This window comes from Triturus cristatus, chromosome 11, assembly GCF_964204655.1.
Source record: "Triturus cristatus chromosome 11, aTriCri1.1, whole genome shotgun sequence".
Taxonomy (NCBI): Eukaryota; Metazoa; Chordata; class Amphibia; order Caudata; family Salamandridae; genus Triturus; species Triturus cristatus.
Genome location: NC_140594.1, coordinates 756,400,420 through 756,420,524, shown reverse-complemented (window position 1 = coordinate 756,420,524; position 20,105 = coordinate 756,400,420).

Below are 20,105 nucleotides of genomic sequence, written 5' to 3'. Positions count from 1 at the left end.
TGGTCTCCTTTGCTTAATGCTATGCCCTGCAACTTTAGGAACGCAGGTTTGTACCATACCTACAATAGTGTGGCGCAGACCTTTGTCTGCCCCCGCGCTGCAGGAAATGTTTTGCCTGCTTGCAACTACGCAGGCTCACTTTCACTATGGTGCAAGTGTGTCTGACTTGATGTGGAAGTTGAAGAGGGTGCCCCTTCCTGCACACAACCATTATTTAAATGATGTCTTGTCACTTCTATGTGTGCTGCATAATGCCGCACATATTTAAGTCACATGGTGACATTTTCAACACAGATTGGTCATGTGATGTAAGGCGCACATTCCTGCACAAGAAAAATCAATGGTTAATGTTATATCCTACTTAATTGTATAACATGTAGTCCAGCCCTGCTGCCACTAGCTGCTCAGCCAGAGCGTGAGATGGTCATGGAATGTTGGTGTGCCTGTGATGCATGGAATGCCTGGGTGTCTGAGTGGATGAGTGTTGGCAGTTGAAGATGGGCTGAGCAGCTAGGGAGGCTGCTCCTGGTGGGGCTGGTACCACACTAGGCTGGCTGGAGTAGAGACAGATGTAACCTGAACTGGAGACTGAATAAAGATGGCTTAAGAATACCTCCTGGCTCCAGGTGTCTTTCTACAGAGATCACAACATTTATTTTGGCGACGAGGACGGTGTTCAAGCTGCTTCCAATAAAGTTCAAAAGGAAAAAAGAATCAATGTGAGGGCCGGGGACAACGCGGTGTTCTCACTACATGAACATTGAGTGCCGGGGACAATGCGGTGTCTATGCGAGTATATTCTGGAATCGGTGGTTCTTCGCGACGTGAGCATATTTTGGAACCGTTGATTCTTCGCGATGTGAACATATTCTGGTATCGTGTAATCCCCGGAGTGGAAATCTCCGTTTCAAGTATGTCTTAATTGTTTCACTGGACGTAATGGCTGATGTGTGATCTCATCTTGCCTGGACCAGTGGTAAAGCTCCATTGTTTGCTCACTGTATTGTTTTGGTTTCATTAAGCTATGGATTCTAAGGTGTCCTGTAACTCGTATATGCCACAGAGTGAACATGTAGTGCTGTCAAAAACTGAAGTTCTTGATATGTAAAGTGTTTTTACTTATGTACTGGTCATGATTTCTGGTGGTGTACATTGTTCTTGTGTCCCCACAGTGGTGTGATGATTTGTGTGATTTAAGTAGGGGACCAGACCTTTCACAAATCGGGTGAGATATTGCTCACCGGCGTGGGGCACAGTGCACTACTGTTCTAGTAATGTATCATAAAAAAGTCGTGATGCCACAGGTGTATAGTTTGAGGATGGGTATTCTATTTAACAGTGACAGTTGTAGCGATTTGGAAGGCCTCCAAAACCACAGTGACAGTTGCAGCGATTTAAGGGGCTTCCAAAACCACAGTGTCTCACTTCTTCTTACTCAGACACCCAGGCATTCCATGCATCACAGGCACACCAACATTCCATGACCATCTCACGCTCTGGCTGAGCAGCTAGTGGCAGCAGGGCTGGACTACATGTTATACAATTAAGTAGGATATAACATTGTCTTGCTGTTTCCATGGGTGTCGCACAAGGCAGCACACATTGAAACAGCAGGGATGGGAACTAATTAAACCAAGGTCACCACAGTACATATTCATCTACAATGAGGCTGGGGTAGAACACATTACAAACTCAAACATATTTAAGCTGGCCTTGGAGATAGGCTCCAGACATCCAAAAGGTTGGTTGTGCATGTATACATTTCGCATAATTAGATTACACAATATGATGTGAAAGGGTGGTATTGAGCACTATGGGGCTTCATTGTAAGGTAGCCATTTTAAGCAGCATCGTGACTCAGGCTAAGGCACTCTTGCTACCATAATGTTGCACCATGTATTTTGATGAGTAAATGGTGTCCTTGCTATATGCACCAACATATCAAAGATACAACACATCAGAGGAAAGACAATGACTATTGTCAGTAATCTAAGCTTGGGACATAACCATCCATCACAGTGTTGCCGACACATCCAAAGGAGGCGTGACTCTGGATCCTGCAGCACTGACTATTTCATCACGTACAACTGCTTTCATATTGTGTATGTGACTGACTCTTTGTACTGGTACTTCCAACTGACACCTGGTGCACCATAGAATTGATCCTCATTGACAGTCATCTCATTCAAGGCTATAGATGCATTCCATGTCTGCTCATAGCCATCAACAATATCAATCACATGTCTCCTCTCCTGTCTGTACGATGTGTAATGCACATGCATTGGCTGGAGTGACATAACCCTTTTGTATTTTTGGTCTGGGTATCACGGACAATGGATATGCAAAGTTACGTCAGTAAGATAAATGCTGTGCTCAATCTCAAGTTCCTAAATTGTGCATACTTCACACTTATATGATCCATCCTCACACTGGAGGCAAGGTATATGTGATACACCCCCAGACTGTATAAAAACTACATACAGGATTTACCACAATGTGTTGGTGTAAGACTTGATTTCTCTCATGTGTCCTATTCATCATCAGATGCATATACATCAAAAGCAATGCCCTGTAACAGTACTGTCTCTGTTCATGTTGCATACATGATTGTATCTGCTTTGCCTGTCGTACCCACTAAACATGACCAATGCATTGCTGTGCAACATAAGGCGATCCTGCTAGCCAATGTGATAATTTTACACACACTACTTGCATGACACATTCCCAAGGCCACGTTTCTAGACACAACAAAGTGAAGTGTCAACATGTGATTAGACCCTTGCACAGTGGTGGCAGACATGTTTGTATATCAGGCAGCGTTTTTTGTCATGTATTCTGTATTGGGTAGCAGGAGGGCACTTAATTCACATTAAGGGTCCACACACACAAATCTCTTCATACACTATCTTAATAGCACACAAATCTCTTCATACACTATCTTAATAGGATGCACTACACAGCACACATTGAACCTTGATACAGCACTTCAAATATTGTGTGCAGGAATATAAACATTCCTGCACATGGTCAAACATCATCATAAACACTGTCTCACTTGCACAATGGTGAAAGTGTGATTGTGTAGGAGAGTGGCATCGACTGCATAGTTGCCCCCAACTTTTTGCTGATGTTTTGACTGTTTTCTGACTCTAGCCAGGCTGTGGCCCTGCTATCCAGGACCCCAGCCTATCTGCTTCCTCTCTAAACTAATGTGAGTACCCTAGGTACAAACCAATTGGATACTGAGGACACCCTATTAGCCCCTTGTAGATGGTACCCTAGGTACCCAGGGCATGGGTCCCACAGAGGCCTACCAGGGGCTGCAGCACTTATTGTGCCACCCCTAGGACAGCCATACAAACTGACACCACCAGACCACTACTGTAGTCTGGATAAGGTGGTGCTTGCACCCCTTACAGGGATATAGGTATCCTGTATCCCACTTAAATACAACACATATATCCTCATAGGTCACCCCTAAGGCAGGCCTTGCTAATCCTACAAGGCAGGGTGCTGAGATATGTGTGAGGGGGAACCCCTACCTGAGTGGGGCCCCTCTGCAACCTTCGTAAAAACTATTGCTGGGTTGTTTATAGTGCAGCCATACCATATACTCTTTACCGCATTATAAGTAATCGCGATAGCGTGATAACTTGAGAGTGGCTGCACAGAACCATGTCATGTTGGTGTCAAACATCGTGGAATCATACCCCCAATCCAGCCATGGGAGAGAGGGCATGATTCCCCCCTGCTAGAGGGGTGATATGGAAAAAGCGGCAGAATTTAGACACCAATTTAAAAGTGCACACGTAGTACAAAATGTATGCTACCCACCACCCACACGACTCTGGCTGCCTGTTGCTGGGCAGAACTCCAGCCACGGCAGCTGGACAATAGGGATCTTGTTGCAGGGAGGGGTTCCCACCTCCCCAGACAGACTATGTGGATTGGAACTGGGTGGGAGCACCATAGGATGTCTTTCAAACTTGCACGTAGGCTTCTCCAGTGCCTACTTTTGCATACACTGCCTAGAACCGGTTCAGGTTCAGGGGCATCCTGTCCCCTGCCCAGGTGGGAAAACACACAAAGGGGAGAGGGTGTAGCCACCCTTTCCCGCCTGAACTCTCATTGGTGGGCTGTGATTCAGACACTCCCCTAATCTCTGGATAAAGGTGGGTGCAGGGTCCCCAGAGCCTCAGATTAATCTTGGACTTCAAAGACTTGAACCTTCGACGAGCTGCCGCACAGCTGAATGAAGAAATCTCCCTTGGGGTAAAGGAGTTACCCCCCTGCTTGGCAGGCACCTGAAACACTACAAGTGACCCAGTTGGAACTCCGCTGCTCCTACGGACATCGAAGACTTCTACCTACCTTGAGGTGGGTTTCCAAGCCTCCCAGAGGCCAGTGAGTGTGCACAGCAAAGCTCAGCACCGTAGACCCCGTGGGTGCCGAGATCCCCAATACCCCAGGACATCGGCCACCTCTTGCACAGCACACGACCCCGACCAGTGGGGAAGTTGTGCTTTGGCCCATCATTGAGCCAACCTCTCAGCATTACATGTGCCAAAGGACGACACTCCAGCCCGCTCCGGCGACCCGTGGGCTCATCTTTACGCACTCCAAATTGCCGCCTCACGCGGTCCCTTGTCTCTCGACTGGTGGGCCCTAGCGGAGGTCAATCTTTACTTTAAAGGGCTCCCCTGGTTGCTCCAGGCCTGCTCTACCATCTCCTCGCTGGAAACCTCGCTCAGACCTCGTGGGTCTACACCGTAGCTGTTTCGTGATTCTTGCGTGGGTTGCGGTTACCAAGGATTAGTGGATCCAATCCGGACACTAACACTGCAGCGGCCTTCATCCTTTATGGGACAGTCGCCCTCCAGAAGCTGGCCTTCCTTGAAGCCTCATGGACCCCGTGGCTGCTGATCCAAGCTACCCGTCTTCACCCTGAAAACACCCGACATTGAAGGGCTCTTTCTCCAGAGCTCCCTGGTCACTGGCTAGTGACCCAGACTCTGTCCCCTCTGCTTTCAGGTCCTTTCCTTCAAGATCTACATCTTCAATCTGCACGACATCGACGACGCTTCACGCCAGCAGCAGTTCTTCACCTTTTTCCATTGAAAACGAGATTGCGACCCGACATCGAAAACGACCTATGCACCTGGCTTCCCTGGGGCAGGTAACAGTGGTACCTCGGTGCTGTCGTGGGTGTGGGCCCCCCAAAAGATTAACTCTAAGCTCCTGAACTTGAACTCCTGCTAGAAGTGTCCAGATTCTTGTAATTTCCAACCGCGACATTTCCCATAGGGTTTCATAGAGATCCGACTGTAGTTTAAACACTGCACCCGTCTCCCGTGGGTCCCCTTCCTCACTACCTTGGGTGGTTTCGTAAGGGGCCAGCGACCCTAAGTGCCCTAGGCACTGTCTGCAGAACTGTCGTGGTTCTTATACCACTTTTTTAATATATGGTTTGGTCTTCCCCTGGGGCCCTGTGATTCCAGTGCTATTTATTGTTGTTTAAATGCTTTATTGAATTGTATCTTTACCTCCAGCCTCAGAAGAGACTAGTGGGATTTGTTCTTAGCATAAATACATATATTTTGAATATATACCTATGTGGACTACTTTTTCATTTGGTCATTCAAGAGGTTATCCATGGGAAAACAATAAGCTTAACACTCCTTCAAGACTTAGCCTGAAGGCTGCTCTCCACAGCTACCACTAGGATAGCTTTCCTTAAAGGTTGTCTTTTAACCTATCACCTCAAGAGTCGAATTGGACTGGTGCAAGGTGTCCCCTATAACTAGTGGACAGCATATGCCAGGCCAACTTCTCACAGATTGTGTTGAAGCTGTCAGCTTGGCTTAAGATAACTGACTGACATCCTCCTGTAGTGTTTCTTACATTGTGTTCCTGACTAGATTTTTGAATTTGGTAAGAAAAAGATAATTGATGAACTTTGGAGTTGTACTTACCACCTTGCCGGCCAATGATAACTCCCAGGTAGTCCAACATGTCACCTTTATGGCCCACGCAATCCTGCCGTTGGTGCTTCCATTGTCGTACAGTCCTGTCCACTTCAAAGACCCTCAACATTTGACTGTGGACATGCTCCCACCTCATCTTACGTACACTCTAGGGTCCTTCCCCCCACTCTAAACCGTCAATCGCAGGTAGAATTTAACCAGCCAGAGGAAGCCGCCCAGTGCTCCCTCTGACATCCTGCCCTCCCTACCCACAGCCGACATATCCCAAAACACCTCTAAACCCACTAACCAAAAAGAAAAGACCCCAAAAACTACCCTGCAACAGTTAACATAAACTAAGTACCCCTTGGACAGACACCCAACAAGATTTAGTACAAGACACAAAATACGCGTAAGGACAAATACACAAGACTACACAGAGACAAAAGGGACAGTTCACAGGACACAACACCACTCTCTACTCCAAACAAACCAGCACACTACTCAAATCACCTCCAACACTCTCTACAATGAATCAATCAGGGAATTGTGAAGCGCGCAACTTACCCATGAGAGTCTCAAGGCGCTGGGGGTGGGGGTGCAGCTCCAAGTTAGCTGAAAAAACAAGTCTTGAGGCTTTTCCTGAAGATGTGCAGAGTAGGGAGCGTCTGATGTTGACCGGGAGCTCGTTCCAGGCCTTGGCTGCAATGTAGAAGAAGGCTCTTCCACCTGCTCTAGTTCTGCAGATGCGCGGCAAGGTGAGTGGAGCGAAGGTTTCTATTGGGTACTTGGAAAGAGACTCTTTCATTGAGATATTTGGGTCTGGCGTTGTGGAGAGATTTGTAGGCATGGCTGAGTAGCTTGAAGGTTACCCTCCCCTCGACGGGAAGCCAGTGGAGGTCTTGTAGGTGCTGGGTGATGTGCTCATGTCATGGGATGCCGAAGAAGAGTCTGGCCACGGTGTTCTGGATGGTTTGGAGTTTGCGTAGCAGGGATATGTTGATTCCAGCGTAGAGGGAGTTACCTTAGTCCAGTCTGCTAGTTATGAGTGCGTGGGTGACGGTCTTTCTGGCTTCGGGGGACCCACTTGAAAGTCTTCCGAAGGATGTAGAAAGTGTGGAAGCAGGTGGATGTGACAGCGTTGACCTAGTGGGTCATGGTGAGGGAGGAGTCTAGTATGATGCCGAGGTTCCAGGTGTGGTCCGTGGGGGGGGGGGGTTGCCGAGTGCGGTAGGCCACCAAGTGTTGTTCCAGGCTGAGGGGGTGAGTCCAAGGACGAGAATTTCTGTCTTCTCCGAGTTGAGCTTCAGACAGCTGCTTCTCATCCACGCTGGGATGTCTTTCATTCCTTCCTGGAAGCTGAGTCTGCTGTCTTCAGGGTTATTCGTGAGGGAGGGGATGAGCTGGTTGTCGTTGGCATAGGATACTATGCTGAGTCCATGCTGTCGGACGATGGCAGCGAGGGGGGCCATATAGATGTTGAAGAGCGTGGGACTGAGCTACGATCCTTGGGGAACTCCACAGTTGATCTCTGTGAGTTCGGAAAGGAAAGGCGGAGAGTCTGATCCTTTGGGTTCTTCTGGCAAGGAAGGAGCAGGTCTAGTCCAGGGTGGTTCCCTGTATGCTGGAGTCATGGAATCTGGCTGTGAGAGTGCGGTGGGAGATGGTGTCGAAGGCTACAGAGAGGTCTAGAAGGATGAGGGCCGTGGTGTGGCCTTGGTTGAGAAGCGTGTAGAAGTAGTCTGTGGTGGCGAGGAGGGCGGTCTCACTACCGTTGTTACTCTGGAATCCAGATTGGGAGGAGTCGAGGATGGCGTTCTCCTTGATGAAGTTTTTCAGCTGGGCGTTGACGATCTTCTCGGTGACTTTGGCTGCGAAGGGAAGGAGAGAGATGGGTCAGTTGTTTTTCAGGTCCGTCAGGTCTGCCTAGGGCTTCTTGAGGAGGGGCTACACTTCTGCACATTTCCAGTCATTGGGGAAAGTGGCGTTGATGGTGCAACTTAGCATGGGTGCTATGGCGGAGGCGGCTCTGTGAAAGATGTGTGGCGGGCAGGGATCCGTGTGGGCTTCTGAGTGGGTGCCTCTTCATGGTCGATGTGGTATCTTCGGTGGTGACCGGGATCCAGGTGGTGATGGTGGACTGGCTGTCGTTGCTGGTGGGAAGGGGGTTTCCGGAGTCGGTTCGCAGAAGTTGTTGTAGAGGGCCTTGATTTTCAGGTGGAAGTAGGAGCCAAGTTTGTTGCAGAGGTCCTGGGAGGGTTTGGTGAGTTGCTGGATGATGCTGAAGAATTCCTTCGAGTTGCTGGAGTTGGTGAAGATTTTGTTCCGGATGAAGGTCCTTTTCCACAAACATTGAAAGTGTGCTTAAAAGAGAAAGTGAGTGTTCAATACTCCTCCAGTAGGGGAGGAGCCAAGATGGCGACCGGGACGGCAGCGTAGACTCCCGGCTCCGTGAACCTCCGCATCCCGCACGGATATCCTGCACGAGATCCTCAACCTGTGCTACGCGGTCATGTTTCTGAAGGAGAGGGGCACCCGACTGTGTGACTCCGAGGTCTCTGGCTGCGGTATCACCGGAGAAATGTGCCTTTGAACTTTGCGGCCTGTGCGGCCCTGGAGCCGGGACCTCGAGTGGACGCCGTGGCCGGGTGGCAGTTTAACAACAGCGGCCTGTTGTGATTGGGTGGAGTCGGCCCACCGGAGCGGTGCCAAACTCGGCCTACATTTCGTCGTGGTCATCTCTACTGTCGAGCGTAGCGGACCGAGTGCATGTCCGGGGGTGCAATTTTCAGATCCTCCGGTGGCTGCCCCTGCCTTTGATGGTGCGCTGCCCGGCCGCCGCCCGTATCCTGCCTGATCACTGCGGGCCGCCCCCGGATTTTTACGGGAGCTGGTCCGTGGTGGGGACGACTGTTGCCCGTGGCCACGCAACGGATAACTTTTTGCCTGCCCCCGGAACCCGGTCACCAGCGACGTGGACATCGCGGCGCTTGTCCCAGGGTCCCGGCCCCGGTGAGGGTCGGGCATACTTGGCGGCCATTTTGTTGCGATGAAGCCTACCATCCTGTCCTCTGGGTCGCAGCGGGCTTGTGAGAGTGCGACTTTTGGGAGTGTGGCGGCGCGATCGCAGAGAGCTGTGCTGGGGTACGGCGACCTCCTCGAGGCCCTTGGTGCTCTTCACTCCTCCTTGGTTCATGGTGTCGGGGTCTTGGGGAGTAAGCTCGACGGTTTGGCGTCAGCGTTGGGGCAGTGGCGGCCCGCCTGTCCGCACGTACACAGGGACTACCCACACTGCGCGCAGGAGGACACTGTGGCGGCCACCCCTGAGGTTAGTGCACAGCTGGACGCTCCGGCCAGTATGCTACAGTGTGTTCGTCCTGCTGAGGGCCTGATCTGTCCCGGAGGCGTTGGACCTGAGTGGGATGTGGTGGCCTCGTCCCGTACATGCCCTCCTGCGACCCAGGGACAACTCCAGCAACTATTGTCTGCTTTGGCTGCTTCTGCCTTCCTGGACCTTGAGTGCAGTGCAGATCCTAGGGCAGCACTGGGAAGTCTGTTTCTCCAAGCGGCGGACTGTGTTGATGCTCAGAGACTTCCACCCCACCTGTGTGCGTCGCTTCTCGGACGTTTTTGGACACTCCTCTACCTTGGAACATTGGATATGGTGCTGGGTCGAGGGGTTGGCATGGGCAGAATTCCAAAGAGCGGTCAGGGATGAGGCTGATCCTTCAGGGGTGGTCATCTAGTGGACGGGCGGGCTCAGGGGTTGCGTGCTCTCCTGGCATGGCTACTAGCATAATAGGTGCATAATGCTCCCCATCTTGTTTTGAGAAGATTGATTTTGTGCTGTTCATCGTTCACTCTGGGGGAAACTTACCGTGCGGGAGGGAGAAGCCGGGGGTATGTTCTGAAGGCCCTCCTCCAGTTTATTAATACTTTCTCTACCCCCCCGTTTGGTGGGGTTCTTTTCCTACTTCTTTTTCCCTATTCTCCTATATTTCGGGTCTGCTTCCAGGGCGACAGGCACACTGCTGGGGGGGGGGCCGTACTCATCTGCAGAGGTGCAGGGTGGGGGGTTGGGGGAGGGGATTCTGTACTCTTTCATCTCTTTTTCCATGGCCTCCTTTTTCTTCTCTGACTCTTTTTGTTTTTCTTTTCTGGGATCAGCGTGATACACCTCCTTTGCTATGACTCGTTGCCGTTCCATGTGTTCCACAACTTCCGGGGTGTTCTCGGGGAGTTCTGGCCGGGGACTGCGGGCGCACCTGTTCATGATATTCTTCCCCATCCTGATGTTCTTGTGTTTGCGCCATTGACCTAATAGATTGCTGTAAATCGCTAACGTCTAGTACTCTTCATACCTGTGATCGCTGTTTGAAAATTGTTTGTCACCTGATCCTTCTGCCTTGTTTCATTATAAAATGAAAACCTTTTTCTCCTGGTGCCCTACTTACGCTGTTCACAGTATTAGCATTACGATTCTGCTCCCCGCAGTGCTGCCTGTGTTTATACTTGCCCGTTTTTGCTCTGATTGCTTAGCGGCCGGCCCCGGGGGGTTGTAGGCCCATACTTGTTCTTCTTGAAATGTCAATAAAGGTTTAAAAAAAAAAAAAAAAAATCAAAAAAAAAAAAATACTCCTCCAGTACACAGGATGCATGCTGACATCACTTCCTGTGTGTTTTTGGCCCATTTTTTTGACTCTGCGATAATATTTTGCTCGCTGTTGGCTTTTGCGGTAAGTTTTAGTGTTGTAACATGTATACTGCAATTTTATTTCTCTGGCGGTTATGAAAAAATGATCTCTTTTGTGTTTAAGTGGCAACATTTCTGACGCAAACTGCAACTTGTTCATCAGATGTAGAAAATGTCATGAATAAGCATGATTGCTAACACCGTTTGTCTATGTGATGTGATCTGGGTGTGTATGTGACTTCAGTCATTCTGATATGTCAAGATTACAGTTATACTTAGCTGTCTACATGTCCTTGGACCACACATTGCAGCCTATCCACATTGATTCATGTGTGATAAGACATACATGCATCAATGATAGTCATCATTATGTTTGGCATAGTTTGTATGTGTGACAACATAAGTGACTGTCAAATTATAAATCATAAAGAACTAAACCTCCCCTATGTTTGCGATTTTATTAGAATTAGACCAGCTCTATTCTGGATTAGGATCTGGAGGAACAACTCAGCAACCTTAACACAAGACATTATAAAAGACTGCCTCAAATGTGACCACGGCTTAAATATCCCCTGGCTTGCGGGAGTCTCAAAAACATTGTGTGCCGTGGACAGAGGCGATCTTTTCTCCGACCCATCCAGAATTGAGCCTAAAGACAAGGTTCAGGTCAAACAAGCACTATATGCACTTTTTAACTCAGAAAGAATGGGAAGGGAAATACTTAAACCCACCGTTGTCACATACATAGGGAACGATCTGTGTAGGCAACCACTTCCACCCTACCTTACCCTCCCTATGTCCAACTGGGAAAGATCTTTGCTATTTCGTCTTAGGGCAGGCTCTGTGAAGTTTCTATTGGGCTTTCCCCTGGGTTATCACCACACAATACAATATAACCCATGTCCGTGCGATGGCACTAGTACACAGAACGATCTGCACTTCCTATTCTTCTGTAAATTTTACTTAAAATATATTAACTGGTTTTTAACCCCTTATTTTAGAAAACAAAGACCCCCTCTCTTTGGGGGAGTCTTGCTCAATGCTATTTTTCCCTGGATACAGATGAATTAATTTTTCGCACTAGCACTTTTTTGAGACTGATAACACGCGCACGTAAAATGATGGAAAACCCCTGAAAATTGATTGATGAGAGTTGTATTAGTTTTTAATAATTATGAAATTGTATTTTGATTTATTGCAAAAATGAATTGTTCTTACTTGTACTTTTATGGATTTTATGAAATTCGAATTAAAGTCTTTTGAACTTGAACTTGACTGTCAAATTACACATTGCTGTGATGGCTGCAACTGTTTGACAATCTTACAACACATGTAAATGAACTTCAGGCATCAAGTACTTGTAAAACATATTTCGGATGCTGCAAACAATGTGAAGGCTTGACCACAGATTTGCACTTGGTTATTCTTCAACCTAGATTTGCAGATGTGCACAATTAATATGCACAGCTGCGTCATGTGCATGAATCAATGTGGTAGTGGGACACAATGGTGATTTACATAATCTGATGATGTTGGCAAAATGTGTAGATTTGGCATGTGAATTTTCATTTCTGAAACATATGTGCAATACATTCTTACATGTCACACTGAACAGTTTGTGTCCAGCACAATTTCCCCTCAGTCTATTGTGACAGTAATACACAGCTTGAAGCTAGGTGGATTATTATATGATGGCTGGACTTGTGACACACCAACCATTTTATGTGAGTATGAAGTACGTCATGTTTCAGCCTCTGTAGGCGGCATGAGCTAGTGGATAAGTTTATGCACCAGAATGCAGAATGAGTCAGCCTTGTGCAAATTATTTAGAGGTCAACAAAGCACACAAAGCCATCTGGTATCATGTTGTAGAGCCAGAGTCCAAGGTGGACAGGACATTGCTGGCAAGCCACAAGAAAGCAGCACTATACACAGTGCACTGCTCACAACAGCATGACGTACAATGCCAGTAAGCACATACAGTCCACATTGTATCGAACCAACACTGTAATATTTGAACCATATTGTCAGACACAGGTACAGAAGTGTTGATGCAAATTGTCTTTGAAGGCTAGGCCTGCGTCTTCCACAGGCCTGTGTGTGCTAGTAGTGGACATTGATGCAGCATCAACAACACTTAGCTATTGGCAAACTCTGGCATGCCAGATGTAGACCCATTGCAGACCAGAGATGTAGAAATGGTGCACAGTGTAGAGGTGAACAATCAAGGTGCACCTGATCATGTACAAAGGGTACTCTGTATTGCATGACACACACCAAGACAACAATGGGTTCACAGGGGAGACATCCTATTTTGTCCTGCCCCTTTTCTCATCATCATGCATGATGTTTTTGTGCAGAGCATTAGCTGGTGAAGGTGAGGCACTGGACCTTGTGAAATCTTTTATGTCATGGTACCTGTGACTGTGTACCTTGGAGGGCCCATGTGCATATCCAGCACCCGTGGTTTCCCCGGTATACTCAGAGTGCCCAGCTGTACCCATGCTTGCTTACTCATAGTTGACAAAGGATTGAGCTTGGTGAGTCACTGAATATGTAAATGGATTGAGTTTAGAGGCCTTGTGTCGTTATCCATGGTTGTGAGATGGTTTTATATGAAGTAGATGAGGCACAGCAATGCTATGTTCACCAAAAACATGTTCACACTGCTTGTACAACCATGACTTACATGGAATATGTCTCACATGTAATTTGCATTCTTAAGTTGTCATACAGGAGACAACCGTGTGTGTGTGTCTGTTTTTCGAATATAGCATGTTAAAACGCTTGCTATTACATCGCGTTCTAATACAACGTGGTCGTTACAACAACCACATTGTTAGAATGCAGTACCTTTACATCGCAAGTCATTAGATCGACTTGCTGTAGTGGGCGCGCTGGACTTAGAAATAGTATAATTTACTATTCCAACTCCAGCCTGCTCAACAGTATGGTAGGTGTTGGAATAGCAAATTATACTATTTCCTTAGGTTAGAGCGCCCCCTACAGCAATTCGATCTAATGACTTGCGATGTAAAGGTATTGCGTTCTAACAACGCAGTCATTGCGTTGTAACAGTAACGCGATGTGATGGCAGCGTTGTAAAGGCTGTTTCCCCTGTTTTTCATCATCACATGTTATGATTCTCTTTGTATGGTGAATTGCCCTTGGTTCTGTCCGTAGATAGGTTTTGGTGTGGCATACACATGAGTCTAGTTGAGCTACAGGTTGCCCACACAGGGCTGCAAAACATTCTAGATATGTTTTCTGGCCATCTTGCAAAACATCGTATACTACAGAGTATGTTGTACATTTTTTGAGAGATACAACAAAATGTGACATTGCCCCATTTTTTAAGTTGCATGTTTGTCTATGTGTTCAACTGTGACTGCAGGTGTGTGTATGTATATTTATGCAGTAATGATAATTTACTAAATTACACACACTATGCAATCGACATTAGTAAAGTTGTAGTGATCATCCCCATACATTTTTGACAATGTCATGGTACTACTATTTCTTGTCCTGTCTGTCTCACACGATGCATTGTCCATTCATGATGTAATTGTTAGTATGTTCCTGGGAAAATGTGACTGCACTTCCCTCATGTATACGTTTGTTCTCTGTTCACTGATGGACAATACTGATGGACTGTTACTTTGGTCATATGCCAAATTCATTTTTCCATCCCCAATCTTTGTTTGATGGATGTTCTGTCCACTGCGAGATGTGAAAGCTGTGTGGATAATTTTTTTATTTAACTTTCACTTAACATATATATGAACTTCTGAAGATATGAACCAAGCATACAGAACTTTTGTGTAGTGATATTTTATTTCAGAAAGTAACATTAGTTGGGTTTTTTTCAGGATAAAAGCATGTCATTGCATCTTTGTTTAGTGTGATTATGTAAAAACAATTCTGATGATTTGATCCCTCCTTGCTGTTCCAGCAGCAGAAGCTGTGGTGTGTCTAGCATGTGCCTCTTCTTCATGGCCGTCCTCTGGATTGTCCTGCTCCCCCTGGTCTTCGTCCAATGGCGTGTTTGTGCGTACACAAATATTGTGTAGAATGAGACATGCTATTATGATCTTGCATACAAGTTCTGGATTATACAGGAGCCTGCCCTCCGATATATCTAGACACCGGAACCTGGATTTGAGGACTCCAAATGTCCTTTCACAATGGCCCTTGTACATCCCAGTGCAATGTTGTAGTGTCCGTGTGTGTGTGTCACTTTGATGGGCGTCATCAGCCATGACAAGAGTGCATATCCTTGATTACCTGAAACAGATAATGGAGAGATGTGTCCATTAGTATTGGTGCCTGCTGTGTTTGCAGAGTGCTTTTTTTGGGGGGGTGCATTGTACAACTTTGTACTTTCTGGTTTGTCAAGTGGATCTTCAGACAATTAAACAGCATCACTGAAATTAACTTGCCTATACTTGACAACCTACATAGCACCATGTTGTCATTGTCTGGGTCCTGTGAATTACCTCCATGTTGTGACTCTTAGGATGTATGTTTCACTAGAAAAGAGAAAAAGTTTCTTGACAGGCCCGTTGCACAAACTGAACCTCTCCTGTGCACATATTTTATAGGGTACACCATTGGCACATGTGCCTACTGACACATCCATCTTAACTTTTTGATGAGTACTATGTTGGAAGGTCATCAAGATACCTCATTGGGAGTGACTGTGCTGAGAGTAGCGGAGAGTGAAAAGCCTCGTCTGCTAAATGTTAAACTAATTGTGGGGTCTTCACATCCAGCTTGCCCCCAAGGTGGGTCAGTGTTTAGGTGACAGTGGCACTGCTGCCTCGTGCAATTGACTTACTGGGACATAGGAAGACAACGTGCATATGCATTGATGTCCTTGTGCATGTTTGAGTAATATCCATCAATATTGCCATGTGTGTGTCAGTTCACTATCGACACACATTGTAATTTCTTATTTTGTTTATCAGATTGCTAAACCTCACCAGGGTAGTCATATACATGCACAACATGTAGTGAAATTGTGATTTGGATTGTTTGCATGCTCTTCCTATGCATGCTCCATTCTGCAATGACACAGAGTGATGTTTAATAAACTTAAGTGAATATTTGTGTGCAGTTGGTGCTCCCCTCATGCAACACTACTTGCAAACACATGAAGCAGAAACACCTGTTGCATGGGGCATGGCTGCCTATGTTTATGCATGTCAGCTAATTATGCACCATCACATGTGAGAGCAGGGGGTCTGTCATCTTGTTGTACATATGGCAGATGTGTTTATTGCAAGATGTATGTAGCACAGCAGAAGCATATGTTCTGTGTCATGTGCTGCATTGATTGATTTAATTTTTTAAAGTTCAGCAAAATCTATATTCGAGGGGTGCCATAGTGGTTTGTGTGAGATTTTCCAGGCTACTCCCTTGTTGGTCTGTAGAACATCTGTCTTGTATATTTTGCATTGGGTGTTTGTGTATATTGTTTGGACCTGTTCCAAGGTATGTTGTATTACATTGGCTACATGTGAATTCTCACATATTTGAGCTTTGTTTATGTACTTGAGGTGTGTGTAGTGTGTTAATGTTGTACTTACCAACAAACAGTCCATTTCCATGTGTGCCATTCTCAAAACACTGGTTGATGATCGATTGGCAAAAGATGTATGAGTCATGCATACTCCCAGGAAACTTTGCGACAACATTGTTGAACAGGCCCAGGTGGTCCACAATTGCTTGTACATTCATTGAGTCTGTATCCTTTCTGTTCCTGTACATATGTGCCGTTTCCACAGGAGGCACAAGTAAAACATGGGTGCAGTCAATCGCCCCCAACACATGCGGAAACTCCCACTGTCATAGAAGCCTTGCTTGTTGTCAAGTTGTTCTTGCGCAGTATTGGGGAAGCATAGGTGCTGTGGTGTCAGACTGATGGTGCCATCCAGGACAATTGGGTGGAACCTTGAGAAGGCTGACTGTGAGACTCCACCCACTCTTGCAGTGGTTGGTTGGAGGGTACCAGAGGCCATCATGTGCAGCACTGCAAGTAGCTTTGTCTGCGGAGGGATGTTCGTGCAGCGTTGTGATGGTACCTACAACCTTGGTGCTTCTGGGTGAGTACGCATAGGATGGAGGTCCTTTTCAGCCTGTAGTGGGCTATCACATCCTCTGCCCGGAGGTCTATCAGGGTGATGTGTTGGCGGTAGACCCGCTCTCTTCTTCGGCGCTGCCTCTGGGGTGGTGCTGGTGGCGGTGTCTGTGGTGGTTGTGGTCTTCTTGGAGCTCCTAGCTGCAAGAATAATACCTCCATGGTGTCATTAGGTAAGCAAATGAGGGTCTGGGTTACTCTCCCTTATGTACAGGTGTGTTTGCACCATTTTTTAGACCAGCTTTTTTCTGGTCTTAAAAACCAGCCACTAACTGGCCTTAGCAGCAGTTTTTTTCTAAATACCGCTGGGCAGTATATTAATTGTAAATATTGCAAAGTGGGGTTAGCGACAGTTTTTGCGCGGGAACACCCACCTTGCATCTCATTTTTGTTACCTCCCTCTAACAGTAGTGGCGATCTTAAAAATTCACGTTTCCGCCGGAAAAGTGCCGCTAACTGCAGTTAGTGGCACGTTGTAAATAAGGTAATAAAAATAAACCGCGGTAATGTTACAAAAATGTACGCTATGGCAGCGTTAAGTCCCCCAAGGTTGATCAGCAGGGTTGAACACAAAGTAATTCTTACTGTAGTTTTGTCGTGTAGTTCCTATATGACCTGTACAGGATCTGCGCATTTGGATAACATAAACTGTGGGACTGGTGGCAGATTGATTCCGTTCACCCCTACTGGGTATGTTAGCCTGTCTGTATCAGCTAGCTCACAGTGCCACTTTTATCTTCTCTTACCAAGGAGAAAAATAGATTCTGGCAACCTCAGAACATGTCAAAACCTGATCCCTCAGGATCGTGGAAACAATGTACTACCTTTCGCTCAGTCACTCATGCTTACTTAGTTTGTCTCAGAGAGATACACAGAATAAACAAGCTGGGCGTTTTCAATAATCATTTATTGAACAGTTGTTATTCTGGTGTAGAATAGATGTGCTGCAACAACTGTTAGACAGTATAGGATATAAATGATTAACAGCACTATCTTACTAGAATCATGAATACATTCAAGTATATACAACACATGTTATAAGATGCGTACTCCTACGATGCCTCCCTATCTAGATGTACCTAAATGTACCTAGCATGGGTGTAGGTGTTAAGCCAAGAATCCCTCTAGGATCTTGTCAACCCCATTACCTTAAGTGAGACTGTGGGACCCCGTCTTGGTCCCAAGTTGGACACCCCGGTAGGGATGTTAGACCACTGCGAGCTGGAGTGTCTGCATGCAGGAATCTCAGCGTCTCTGGTCAGTGCGTCGGCAAGGAAGTCTCGATCTCCTCTAACTTTCTTAGCAAGATGTGATGTATATATACTCATAGGTCTCCCCAGGGGTCCAACCTTGCTGTATGATTGTGTCAGCCTAAGGATGACGTCGGGCATGAGCTTTGTACATAGATTTTAAACAAGAGTTAGCAGTCATGCTGTGCTTCCAAGAACCCTCAGGCATAATGTATGAGATTTCGAACTAGGGAAAACCCATGTTCTGAATGCAGTCCCTGTAAACCGTGACAAGTGTAATGTAGGGAGAGAATATAGGTGAAGGGTAACGAGTTTACCGAGGCCTATATTATGGTACCTATATGGAATATAACAGTTTCTGTTCAACTAATATTACTAAAATAGCAACAGTTTCTAGACACAACACCTTGGCTCGGATTATTAAGCAGCTGAAAACTGCATGATGTACAAGTATTTTGTTGGCCATCCACTTTAACTTTGATGTAACACACCAAGGCATGCCAGCACTCACTGCAGGTAGTTGTTACTCGGATGCTGTAGTAATTACTGGAAGAGTAGTCTCAGACCAGCTGTTGGCCTCGCTCTCCGCACCGCAGGACAAGGTCCGAGGACTATAGGCCGTGCGACATGGTGAAGAGGCATGAAGTACAAAGGATGGACTTTTAAGTTGAAAGGGAGAGAAGTGAGGGGGCAGGCCAATACAATTTTACCAGGGCCATCATTGGGAGCACTTTTGTGCATTATTAAGGATTGACGGCCCTGTAGGCCAACACACCAGTGTTTGCTGCTGTTTTGAAAGGGTTAACATTTAACATCACCCCTTAGTCTAGAGGTGGTGTTACATTTTCTAACGCTTTCAAAACAGAAGCACTAGAATGAGAGTTTGAAGCATTCCCTCCGGCAGCTGGAATCTCTATTGCAGGTGAAGAGCAGTGGTGTATTATAGCCAGGCTGACTCTACGGGCCAGGTAACATCTGGGAAACAGCCTGACTCTACGGGCCAGATAACATCTTGGAGCCAGACTGACTCTGCGGGCCAAATAAAATGCAGTAGCATGCATAGTTTGGAGACCCCTGGCCTGGACCTTCTAGTATTTCATGCACCTTATCAATATCACAATCATCAGAGATAGTACTATGGGTGACAATGTCATTCAATGATAATTTAAACAAATATGGAATTTAAAAAAGTTCAGTAGGGCCATACAAGTCATACTTTACCCTATCCTAAACAGTCCCATCAAGAAATGGAGCAGCTGTAATGTTCACCAGGGAAAGGTCTCTTCATTCTTTGTGTGATGAGGAATGTGGTTTTAGAACCAAGTTCACCAGTTTTACAGCAGAGCGTTCTGGGAGATAGTGTCTATTTAGGAGCAGGAAAAAGACTGTAACAAAACGAATCCATAGGACCAGGAAAAGGAATGCAATTCTAGTCCAAAGGTGTAATCATGGAGGAACAAATTGTCTATTTCAGCCAAAGATAGAAAACATGCAGTCTCATATGAAATGGTAGAGGTGGGGGTGCTGGTGGATCAGATGAATCCAAGGAAAAGTCATCAAAGTCAATGAAGTAGCCAAAGGAAGTCCAATATATTTTTGGCAGCTTTGCAGGTTTTGTAGAACCAGGAGATAACTCGATCTGTGGTAAATTGACATAAACAGCATTTTTGTCAGTAGTCCGAATCGAAATCTGTGTTTCAGTACTAGTCAATTGTACAGTCGTTGTTGTAGGAATACTTCATTGTTGGTTACTGCTATCTTCTTCCAATGGGTAAAGGATGCTTCATCAGTAATTAAAGCTTCCATCTAAACTTCTTGGTTGATAGTGAAAGGAGTCCTTTATTTACCCAGGAGTCCACGTGGCCTACTGTTAAGAATTGGCACCATAGTGTGATTTGATCAGATCAATGGAGAAACATCTTTTGTTTTTGCAGCCAGCAAGGGGTGGAAGAAGTACAGTTCTGGTACCTTCAACGGCCAGGGCAATTCTTTCTTGTCCACAATTTTCTCCCTGTCTAGATCCCAAACCTTCGGGATCCGACCAGGAGCAGCTGGCACTT